The sequence below is a fragment of the Pipistrellus kuhlii genome, unplaced genomic scaffold, assembly GCF_014108245.1.
Source record: "Pipistrellus kuhlii isolate mPipKuh1 unplaced genomic scaffold, mPipKuh1.p scaffold_m20_p_16, whole genome shotgun sequence".
NCBI lineage: Eukaryota > Metazoa > Chordata > Mammalia > Chiroptera > Vespertilionidae > Pipistrellus > Pipistrellus kuhlii.
In genome coordinates, this window is record NW_023425471.1 from 15,897,590 (window position 1) to 15,910,387 (window position 12,798).

Sequence of the window (12,798 nt, forward strand, 5' to 3'; positions counted from 1 at the left end):
CCAAAAGAAAGATTTTACAGAACATAATTGAAAGCCTAAAGAGCCACTTGGGCCAGGCAGGGGTGGGTCCATAATTGAGCATGGACCCAGGAACCAAGTGGTCACAGCTTTTGATTCCCAGTCAGGGCACAAGCCTGAGTTGTGAGCTCAATCTTTAGTAGGGGGTCTGTAGGATGCAACCCATCAATGATTCTCCCTTATCATTGATGTTTCTATCTCTCTCTCCCTCTCCCTTCTTCTCTGAAGTCAATAAAATATGTTAAAGAGCCATTTAGAAGAACTTAGGCTCTATTGAAGTATACAACCCATCCAATTAATAATTGCCATTAATTTTGCCAAACTGTTAGACAATAAATAAAACAATATATTAACAGTACTAAGGGAAAAAAAAACCCTCAAGCTTAAAAACATACCTACTGCATTATTCATTGTAACTCCTTTGAGATTGGTAGAAATATTTTGAGATATACTGGTAATTGGAATTGTAGGAATAATTTTCTACAAATGAGTAGACTTACAATAGGTTTTTGAGGTCAGTTGGACTGGTTATTAACTTTAATATTCGATGTGCAATTTTCCTTGTTACAGGGGTTAAAAGAAAAGCAAAATGCAGAGTTTCTGCCTTCAAGAAGTTTTAGGACCAAAAGAAGAGAGAAAGCTAACACACTAGAAAAAAAGTGAAAGCAATAAAATTCATACATAATTGAGTGCTAAGGATTGTGAGATATCATGTAAGGTTAGGATAAAATAACAGATATTATGAAACCATTGAAGATATTGACCCAGATTCTACAACATCAGATGTGAAGATGTTAATGAAAATATGAAGTACCATATAAATGCTAAAGATAATTATAAAAACCATAGTAATTTTAGTTGCCCTGATCTAGGGCTTAATTATTCATTCCTTTAAAAAATTCTACCCTATTTTGATAGTGATGCCTACTGACTTTAAGCCCTTTTCTGTTATTAGGAGAAAATTTATTAGGTCCTTTAAACTTCAGATATATTATGTTATAGGAGCTCTCTAGAACTGTATTGCATGACACTTATAAATAATTTCTTAATGGTGCTTGCCATTTAAAGGAATTTTGAGTCTGAAACTTTGCAAAATGATACTTTACAATTCAGTAGAGGAGAGGCAAGATGTTGAAGCCAAAATAATGAAATTCTTTAAGTGCAATATTAGAATTCAGCTTGTGGATAGAGCTACAATTTCTGGATAGTGGGATATTCTTGCACTCTTTTTAAAAATATATATTTTATTGATTTTTCACAGAGAGGGAGAGGGATAGAGAGTTAGAAACATCGTTGAGAGAGAATCATCTATCAGCTGCCTCTTGCACACCCTCTACTGGGAATGTGCCCACAACCAAGGTACATGCCCTTGACCGGAATCGAACCTGGGACCTTTCAGTCTGCAGGCCGATGCTCTATCCACTGAACCAAACTGGTTTCGGCTATTCTTGCACTCTTGAAATCATATAGAATAGGTGGGTTATTTACTCTGCTTATAGATAAGTCTGGTTCCCCCTCTAGCATTTCATTTGGAATTGGTGTGTGTTTATACAGTTCTTGTATTCCTGTGTTTTCTCATATATATAATTTTCCCAACTTCAAGAAAATTATTATTTTTCCCAATTTCTCCATGTGGACTTGACAAGAGGCAACTGATACTGACATTGCTAATTATAAAATTTGTAATGGCTCCCTTTATCGAACTACTACATTTCAGTGGTTGTGCTAGAGACTAGAAATACAAAGTTGAACATCAAATAGTCCCTTCCCCATTTAAGAACTTATATAATAGAAGAGGCAAACCAAAAAATATTTCAATATAATGTGGAAAGTGCTATAGGCTAGCCCTACATAGGCAAGGAAATTGGGAAAGGCTTCTTAGAGAAGACAGTATTCACAAAGAATTCCAAAGCATGAACATGAGCTAGCCAGGAAAGAGCAGGTCAGAGGAAGAGAAACAAAAGAAAACAAAAAATGCAGGTATGAAGACAGAGGATATAATACAGTGTGTCATATATACTTATCATAAGTAGGCCATTGTTCTAGAACATAAAGTATAAAGAAAAGACATATCTAGAGATGAAGCAAGACATGGTCATCTTGCAACATATTAGAACTTTAAGTCAGAATTTGAAGCTCAACTTATGACCATATATTCCTTGCTAAGAAACCTAGGTGTTGTATCATAAGTAATCAGGAACATTTAAAAGGATCTGAACAGGGGAGTGGCATGGGAATATGTGTGTTTTAGGTAAATTTCTCTGACACTAATACAGAGCATGTATTTGAGAAGGGCAGATATAAAAATCAGAGAGACCAGTTAGGAGGCAATTATAAGAATTCAGTGAAAAATATGAAGATCTGACTCAGGGTAAGGGTATCAAAAAAAAAAAAAAAAAAAAAGGGACAGAGATAGAGCAAGGAAATATTTAGAGAGTTGAGGTGTGAGTGAGAATTTGGTGCCTAAAGAGATATAGGAGATAAGGGAGAGGAAGGAGAAAGGATGACTTCCTAGGTTCTAGTTGAGTAGAAGAGTGAATGCTGAGCGCAATGAAACTAAATGTGAAAAAAATAAACTCTCCTGGATTTCTCAGTACACTGATAAAAAGTTCTAGCCTCCTGAGAATCTTCACAGACCATGGGAATTAGATCTGTAGTAATTTGTCTAGTTAATTTTTCTGGTCCAAGAGGGCCAAATGATCATAGCCCAGAGTAGGTGCATAAGTTAAGCTCCAAGTTGTTGGAAAGACTGAAGTGGTTATCCCTCTAGAAATTTACATTAAAAAAGTCCAGATGTTGAAGATAGTTCCAGGTTATAAGACCTGAGAAATATGGGGCTATCTGGATCCTGGAGAAGATGGAGTTAGGACTCAGATCTATTGTGTTTTCAAACTTCCTCCTCCTTTATAAGCAGATAAAAAAATATTTTTTTCTGGTCTCTCACCTATGGAGCACCCAGACACTAATTAAGAAGAAATTTTATTAGCCCTTATTATGTTTCCCTAAGGATAAGACTTGGGCAGAGATAGGAGAGTGGTGATGCTATTTACCATTAAGTTATTAGAAGAAAACTATCCTTGGTTCAGAACACATCATATGTACATTCAGAATAAATTTAATAAAGATTCATATTTAAAACACAACATTAATATGAGTGGCATCTATAAAGCATAAGGAGGTATGATATGCTCATCTCAGAGAGGTAATATTCGTTCAAAAAGGAAATAAATATGTCACATATTTAGGAAGAAGAAAGGAGATTTAAGAGCCAGTCTCTCACTAAGATAATATCCATTGAGTGCCTATGATTATAAATATAGGCAAGGATTAAAATTACATAAGTAGATAAAATTGCTCAGTTAGTGGAGTGGGATGAAAAGAAAATTCTGGAGAATATAAAAACTTATTAGGTAGATAGAGGAACTGGATCCCATGAAAGGCCAAAAATAAATGGATAGTTGGAAGATTGGGGGAAATGAGGAGTCTATTGAAGAGAGAGTGAGTTTGAGAGGAACAAAGTAAACAACAGTGTCTGATCATGGCATGCAGAGATAAAGCAAAATCAGCCCTGACAATTGTACATGTGACTTGGTAAGAGCAATTTTAGAGGAGGGCATTAGCCTTAGAGGTACGTTTAGTTGAGGAAAGAGTGGGAGAAGAAGGAGCAGGTATTTCAAATAAAAACTATTTTTTGTGATATATTTTATTTTGAGAGTGCAAAGAAAAAGATAGAATAGGAAGAGGATCACAAGGTAAAGTGAAGGATATGTTCTTTTAAGGATAGAAATGGTTTGAATATAGACTGAAGAATGGGAGCTAGGAGTAGGATAACCAACCATCCTGGTTTGCCAGGTACTGAGTATATATATTTTAATCTTTATTGTTAAAAGTATTACATAGATCCCCTCACGATTAACCTCTTCCAGCCTGCTCCCATGCCCCTCTCCCCCCACAGGTCCTCACCACACCATTGTATGTGTCCACGGGTTATGCATATATGCATACAAAGTTCATTGGCTGATCTCTTCCTACCCACCCACCCTCCTCTACCTTCTCTTTGAGGTTCCACAGTCTGTTCATGCTTTTATGTCTCTGAATCAATTTTGTTCATTAGTTTATTTGGTTCATTAGATTCTACATGTGAATGAGACTTTATGATAGTTATCTTTCTCTGACTAGCTCACTGAGGTGTATTTTGTAATGTAGGACTTTCATTGCTGAAACCAGGACAGTCTCTGGCAAACCAGGACAGTTGGTTACCATAGCCGAGAGATATGCTAATGACTTAGGAGAAAGTGGAAATAATTGTTGGAGCAAGGTCTGTAAAATCAGGAAATGAATCTTAAAAGTCCTGTCAAACTGAAAAAAACAAACAAAACCCAAGACACTTTTTGATGACGCATTTTCATTGTTCAAACTGAACAGCAAACAATTCCAGGATGAGGACCATTTGTCCATTGTGAAAGACCACTTGTTTGCACCTCAAGTTGTTGCCAAGGGTTTAGTTCCACCACAGCTGCAGAGTCCATTTTTTAAACATGAATCACTGAGGATTAAAATGAGTCTAAGGAAAAGACAAAGGAAGTTCTGTCATTACAAAGACCTAAGTATCATTATTTTCACATCATTGCCTGAAATTAAGAAAATAAAGTGGATGAAAGAGAAGGTTTAGTGACTATGTATTCAGAATCTGGGAAAATTTAGATAAAATACAAAAATAGGTTAAAAAAAGTCTCCCCCAAAGTGAGAAATTGTTGAAGAAAATGAGAGGTTAAAGAAAATGGTAATGTTTCTTATTGTGTGTGAAAAAATATAAATATGTCATTTTAAGTAAAGTTATATGAAAGATAATTTTCCATTTATTCATGCAACATATTTTGAACATATACTATAAAATATATACCAAACACTGGTCTAGGCAATGGGCATCAGTGGGCCGTATAGCATGAATTTAAAAGAGATAGTTTTCTTTACTAAAATCAATGGCAAAACAATAAACAAGCAAGCCATGAAATTCTGCCTTAAAATAATGAAAAGTCAAATTTTTGATACCTAATCTGCTTACCATAAATTGCCTGTACTGTTTATTGCATTTTAAAAGGGAGGAAATAGAGACATTTTGAAACAAAAATAAGAACTTTCAATGTTAAGAGCCTCAACTCTTTGACAATAAGTGTCTTGTCTTTCAAAAAAAGTCTGTGGATTTGAATGACATTTGGAAAAATATAATACACAATACTGATTTTGTTTCATAGATTGTGATTAATGTTTGAAATCAAATCAGTTGGTTCAATTATTTGCAGATATAAAAAAGTTATCATATATAGAGCCCTTTTCCCATACACATTCAAAATAGATCCTTACACTATTTAGATGTCATCTTCAAATGTTAAGATATTTACTTCCTAAATCTTTTGAACAGATAAAATTATTTTCTTTAGAACCCATACTCTTCCCCATAACTTCCTTTTCCCCTTCCCAGGACATCCAGGGTCTGAAATAGTGATGTGGAAGAATTACAAGCAACCACTAAGAATTTAGAGCATCTCTGTGAAAAGAAAATATTTTGACTTAAAACTGAGAAAAAGATTAGGCATATTGATATTTTTCCTTCAATTTAAGCTTCACAGAATAAACTTACATAAATAATGTACTACAAAATTACACTAGCAGTATATCCCAAGGCAAGGTCAATCCATTTATTTTGAAGGTTAAATGATCTGATGGATATTATTAATATTTATACATAAAAAAATACTAACCTACTGGTTGACTTGCGTGTAGGCTGATTAATTCATTCAAAATATTTACTTTATATCTGTTATGTATAAGGTAGAGAAGATGTAGGGACATGATCTTTGTCCTTGGGGAGTCAATAGTTTGGTTGAATGGGTATGTTTGTATAAAAGCATATTTATGCATTATGAATGTTTTACTAATGCAAAGTGAAGTACAGATAAGTTAGGATTTATCTAAGGCCATCAGTTCATTTGTCACTTTAGAATCCAAATCTTGAAATTCTTAAGCCAGGCTGAAAGTGATAGCAAAAAATAAAAGATCCCTGAATTATAATAATTTGTAAGCCACATACCGTATTTTCCGGTGTATAAGACAACCCCTAATTTTACAGTTAAAACATAGGTTTAGGCCTATATTCACTGTATAAGACTACCCCCCACTTCCGAGGCAACACCAGTTCTTTTTTTAATAGACCGCCTCTCTGACTCTGGCCAATCCAAGCAGGCTTTTTATGCATGCAAATTATACATGTTCTGTACCCGAAGCTACACTGTAATCTAGTAAAAAGCCTGATAGGGCGGTGGTATAGTGCCATCCTAGATTTCCAAGTGAGGTGCTTTCTATCCGTCCTCTTTTCTCTGTTCCCTCTGCTGAGACCTGAATTCAGACCACTGAAAAAGCCCTGTTGACTTTTTTTCGTTTCAAAAGTCGTCTTATATGGGAAGTGGAAACTCCTAATGACCATGAAGCAATGCAAATCAGAAACTTCAAAAAACCTGAAAGTAATAAAGAAGAATCAAGTCATTGATTATTTAAGATTTTCTTCTACCCCTCCTCCTTGCAGAAAAAAATTAGGGTGAATATTACCACAAATACCTCATAACAAATAGAAGTAGCTTAGAACCATGTGTAGAGGAGATAAAGGGTGAATACTGATTTGCTTGATGTACCTCATAGAAGAGAGAAGTAAAAGAGAGCTCTGGGTACAGGCACTGACATTACAGAGAGGAAAGTTGTGCTGCTCTCACCTGGAGACTGTTCTATTACCATGAATGTAATTGAAAGCCCTTGCTTTGCAAAACAAAGATCTCTTTCTATGATGTACAATTTTCATGAAGCTGAATTTTACCTATATTCTCATTGTAGTGGCAAGCTATGTTTCTGTTATTCAGATTAAAAGCTGCTGGAATGACTATACTTTATTTCCATATTAGTTAGCAGAAGTTTACAGAACCATCCTGGGAGGTAGACTGAAGGAGTGAAAACAGAACTTCCTGGAGTGGCAGAAGATCTGAATTTCAAGTCTGGGCTGGGCCAAAACCTGGCAGCATAATCTAGTACAGGTCATAAAATCTCCCACAGCCTTGTCATCCTCATTGGTAAAATGTGAGGATTTGTTAAACATCTTATCTAAGTTCAGAAATTCAGTTAGGATATTCTATAATCAACACTTTTAGATCAGTTAATTAACCATAGGCTTGTTACCCGGTGGCAATTTAAGACTATATCTCCTAGGCATATTCACTAATGAGAAAATTTATAGCCATAGCTTGGCACATAGTAGATACTCAATTAATATTGTTGAATAAATAACAGAACATCCAGTTGGAAAACCAGAGTTTGTTATATGGTGGCCAGGTTGATTCAGATACAGAACATGCTTAAGGGTAAAAAACTGGTGTCATGAATTATTAGAGAAAAAAATAACACTATCTACTGGAAAAAAAGTGAAATCTCTTATTCTGGGCCTATTCTTATGTTACAGATCCAGAGGCTGAGTGTAACCTTTGAGTCTCTGGGTGAATTTTTCTCTAGGGGAGGCCTTAGATTGATGATTTTCTCTCACCATTGATATCTCTATCTCTCTTTCCTTCTCCCTTCCTCTCTCTGAAATAAATAAAAACATATATAATTTTTAAAACAAAAGTGGTCAAATAGTGTCATTCATTCAAGAAGTAGTTACTGAGTGGACATAGGATAAGGACATTAACACAGATCTATCTGCAATTTGGTTATTATTTAATACTATTGTCATCCTATATTATCACTCTAGTTTCCATAATATATCTACGTTGTCCATATCCTCCCTATATTGTTTTTATTTTTTATCAAAAAGTTGCTAAATATATCCTGTCACTATAATGAACTTCCTTATTTAAAGAGCCACCATATTTAATGAATTTAAATACATCAGAAATACTTTATTTACTAAATGCTGATTTAGGAACAGTCAATGCTCAATTAATTTTAAACCAATATCTTAGAAAAGGGCAAGATCCAGAAATGTAGTTAACCAGAGGAATAGGAATTTTGTCTCTAAGATCTAAGGCAAATTCATAGGATTGGGGGTAGAAAGAAATTTAAAGGAAGCAGCAACAGAACAAAAAACCAGAAAGACAAAGGATTCCTTTCATATCATTTAAGATAGCTAGCATTAGAGAAATAATGAAAATGGGGCATATAGGCTATAAAGGAAAGGTCATAATCATGTTTGTTTTCTTATTGTTAAGAGCACAACATGAATTTTACATATATATAATTCTGTATTGGATATAAACACTATGTTGTACAGCAGATCTCCAGAATGTACTCATCTTGTGTAACTGAAACTTCATATAATTTAAACAGCATTCCACATTTCATCGTTCCCCAAGTCCCTTGCAACCACCTTGCTACTCTCTGCTTCTATGAGTTTGACAACATAATCATCTTATTTTCACAACCAACTTCTGAATAAAAGTGAAGATAAGAAATTGTACTATCAGATACATCTAGTCATTACTTAGATAGTCACCAACATGATCCACATTTATAAATAAAATTAAATCCATTTGAAACAAAGTTGAAAAACAAATAGACATTTTTTCAAGACTGAGATTATTATTTTTAAAAATGTAGTTGTACTCAATGATAAAACATTTTTGAGTGTTTAGGGGGAAAAATGTGTTTAAAACATCTCTTTGTTGAGATTTAATTTTTTGGTAATCTTTTAAACTTTGGAGTTGTGTTCTCTGAGATCAAGGGCATGGGCTGGAACAGAGTCCAGTCTGCCAGAAGATCTGTGATGCTATAAAGGATAGTTTAATGCCCACACAGCATCTTGAACAGCTGTTTGACTTTCAATCCTAAGGCTAGGTTGCTTCCAATAACCACTGGGAGAGTCACTTCTTACTGACAATAACAATGTTGTTAAGTTCTGAGCTGACCTTGAGAAATCACTGGTGAAAAGTCAATCTATTCCCATGGTCATTTAGAGAACTAGGTTTTAGGTCATTGAGCCTAAATCATAAATTTTGGAAATTCCTTCTGAAGCAATAGTACATAGAAATGGATTATTAGGAAATCCTGTGACAAATTAATTTATATCCATTCTCAAGAGGCTCAGACAAAATTTGAGTTTGTCAAGTGTAAATGGTGAATAATTTCTGACTCATACTATTTGTCTCTGTCTGTCAATATAATACAAAAATGGAACTCTTGTTCTGTTCCATGCACATACCCTCATCCACAATCATTTCAAAGTGTTTCCCATCTCCATAAATGGCATTATCATTTCCCCATTTGCTCAAACCAAAGACTTCAAAGTCATCCTTGACTCTTTGCTTCCTCTTACATTCCACATCCCATCCATCTTAAGTTCTATCAGCTCTACTTTCAAAATATATCTTGGATCAAATGATTTTTCACCACATCTATCATTTCCACTCAGTTCAAGTCATTATCCCTTTCTCAGATGACTTCAACACCATCCTTTCTCCCTGCTTTCACTTTTGTTCTACCTACCATCAATTCTCCATTGACCAGGCAGAACACATAAATCACTTCATATCATCCCTGTTTATGGTCCTTCAGTGATGTCTTATTACACACAGAATAAAGTCCACATCCAAACTATGGAAGACAAGACAATTCATGATCTGGCCTTTGCCTCTCTTTACAACCTGCCACTAGCCGGTCTTGCTATTCCTTGAACACCTGAAACCTGTTCTTACATCTGGGCTTTTACATTTTCTGCTTCTTCTGCCTATAATACTCTTCATGTAAGGCCTCTGCTTGGCTTATTCACTCACATGAGCCTCTGATAAAATATAATTTCATCAGATATGCCACTACCTCTCAGTCTTTAACTACCTCTGTTTTTTTAAATTCTTCCCTTCAGAGCAATGGGCTAATGGGATTTTCTGTATCAATTTATTGGTTCACTGTGTATTTTCCTCACTACAATTTGAGGAATGGGGCATATTCTCATTTTATCACTACTGTACATTCAGTCTTTCACATATAATACACAATCAATAATTAAATGCTAAATAATACAAATGTATTACTATTAATAAATTTTAGGAGTCCTAATTATGCTACAGTTTTTCCTAAATTTTTTTTTTGGGGGGAGGCAAGGGAAAACACAGAAAAATAGCAAGGACTAATTTATAATTAAAGAAATGTGTGTAAAAATGTGTGTAAAGATAAAATACTATACAAATGCTATTTTTAAAGTTTTATCAAGATATAAAAATAGGGAGAGAAACCAAGATGGCAGCATAGGGTAGACACCCAAATGCAGCCTACCACAACAAATTTGAATTTAGAAACAGGGGAGGCATTGCCCTGAAGCACCGGATGGCTAGCTGAGAGGAGGCTCTGCCATCTGGGAAGGAGAGCGAAGGCATGCTGAACCTCAGGAACTGAGAAGGTATGGAAAACTGTGCGCGTGAAAAGGTACTGGCTTACTCCCAGCGTATAGAGAGGAAGGGCAGAGATTGCTGCTGGCTTACTCCCGGCCCGTGAAAACAAAGCTTGTCTGCACCAACCCGAGACTCTGCCCCATCCAAGCTGAGCACAGAAGCTCTCCCAGAGGCTGGCTTTCTCTAAGGAAGGACTGGCCGAAATCCAAAGCTTGTCTGTGCCTTTACCAAAGAGGTGCGCGCCTGCAACCAATTTTCCGAAACTCACCAGGAACAGGACTTTTCTAAGGAGAGACTGACAGGGAACCAAAGATTGTCTGCACCACCCCGAGTCCCCACCCCATCCAAGCGGAGTACAGAAGCCCTCCTAGCTGAGACACTGCTGATCCTCACAGCCAATTGGCTTGGAGATCAACGCTTCCCAGTGATACCAACAATAAGCAAGGCTTAACAACAAGACTGCACACACAGCCCACAAAGGGCTACACCAAGACTGTCCATCGCAGGTAACTGGGAAGGCTGTGCTACTGGGCTCTACCAGAACACCTAGCACACAAAACTATTCCATCAAATCAGGGAAACAACTAAAATGCAGACAAGAGGAAGGACGCAAAGGAAGGAGATGGAGGAAAAGAAAAGATTGGACATTGAGTTCAAAACTACAGTTATAAGGTTATTCAAGAATATCCTAAAAATGGCCAATAAAATAAATGAGACCTATGAGGATATGAAAAGGGAGCAACTAGAAATAATAAGGGATCAACTAGAAATGAAGAAAACATTGTCTGAAATAAAAAATATTATACAGAGTCCTAAAAACAGAATGGAAGATTGCAAGAATCAAGACAAAGATTTAGAACACAAAGAGCCAGAGGACACTCCTCCACAGAAGCAAGAAGACAAGAGAATCCAGAAAGTTGAAGATAGTGTAAGAAACCTCTGGGACAACTTCAAGTGAACCAACATCAGAATTATGGGGATCCCAGAAGAAGAGAGAGAGCAAGATACCAAAAGAATACTGGAAGAAATACTGACAGGAAACTTCCCCCACCTGGTGAAAGAAATAGACTTACAAAGCCAGGAAGCCCGCAGAACCCCAAACAAAAGGAATCCAAAGAGGACCACACCAAGACAAATCATAATTAAAATTCCAAGAGCAAAAGACAAAGAGAGAATATTAAAAGCAGTAAGAGAATAGCAGGTAGTTACCTATAAAGGAGCACCCATATGATTGTCAGCTGATTTCTCAACAGAAACCATGCAGGCCAGATGGGAATGGCAAGAAATATTCAAGGTGATGAATAGCAAGAACCTACAGCCAAAAATAATCTAGCCAGCAAAGCTATCACTCAGAATCGAAGGCCAGATAAAGAGCTTCACTAATTAAAAAAAGCTAAAAGAGTTCATCACCGCCAAACCAGAATTATATGAATTACTGAAGGGGGTTATTTAGGATGAGAAGAAGATAAAGATAAAAATTATGAACAACAAATATGTAACTATCAACAAGTGAATCTAAAAACCAAGGGAATTAAAAAATCTGATGAATACTATTAACAGGTGAATATAATAGAATCAGAGGTATGGCAGGGGAGTAGACTGACAATTCTCAGGGAAAAGGGGAGTGGGGGTGCATGAAGAAACTGAACAAAAACTGTGCACCTATGGATGAGGACAATGGGGGATGGGGAAAGGACAGAGGGTGGGGTGGGAACCTGGTGGAGGGGAGCAATTGAGGGGGGGGGGAAAGAGGAACACATTTGTAATAATCTGAACATTAAAGATTTTTTTTAAAAAAAGATATAAAAATATTTTCACATAGATAGAATGAGGACTTCGGTAGAGAAATCAATTTGAATAAAATTATTCATATTTTATCTTATTATAGTTATTATAGAAAAGTAGCAAACTCTAGATGACTCTGTTCTCAAGTTTTGATGATATAGCTAGTTTTCAGAAGACTTCCTCAAATGCCAAGAAATGCAGTGTTAAAAATAATTGAAAATCTTTTCTATTCAGCATTCCTAACTATGACTGTATAAAATATCAAATTTATACAAAAGTAGCTTTCTCTGTTAGTGATGAAGACTAGATAACAAAGATGTCTATTTCTTCCAATAGAGAAAAGTGGACATTTTTTAGTGTGGGCATGGATTATGGTGAACTTTGCAGGGCAACCAAACTTGTTTAGAAAATTCAAGAGGCCAGGTCATCAAATGTTGGGATGAATCACTCTATCATAACCATTTATTTGTTTCTTTTTCAGAGGTGATGGGAAAAAATATATTTCTCTTTCTTTTTTCTTTTCTTTTCAATTCTTTCCTTTTTATACACAGAGCTGACTTGAATCTTAACA

At 35.7% G+C, this 12,798-nt stretch overlaps 1 protein-coding gene across 6 annotated transcripts in view; it reads right to left on the reverse strand.

Moving 5' to 3' along the window:
- The window catches only part of DMD (dystrophin), a 1,962,662-nt gene that overhangs the window by 386,398 nt on the left and 1,563,466 nt on the right, over positions 1–12,798 (reverse strand). The window lies entirely within an intron of this gene.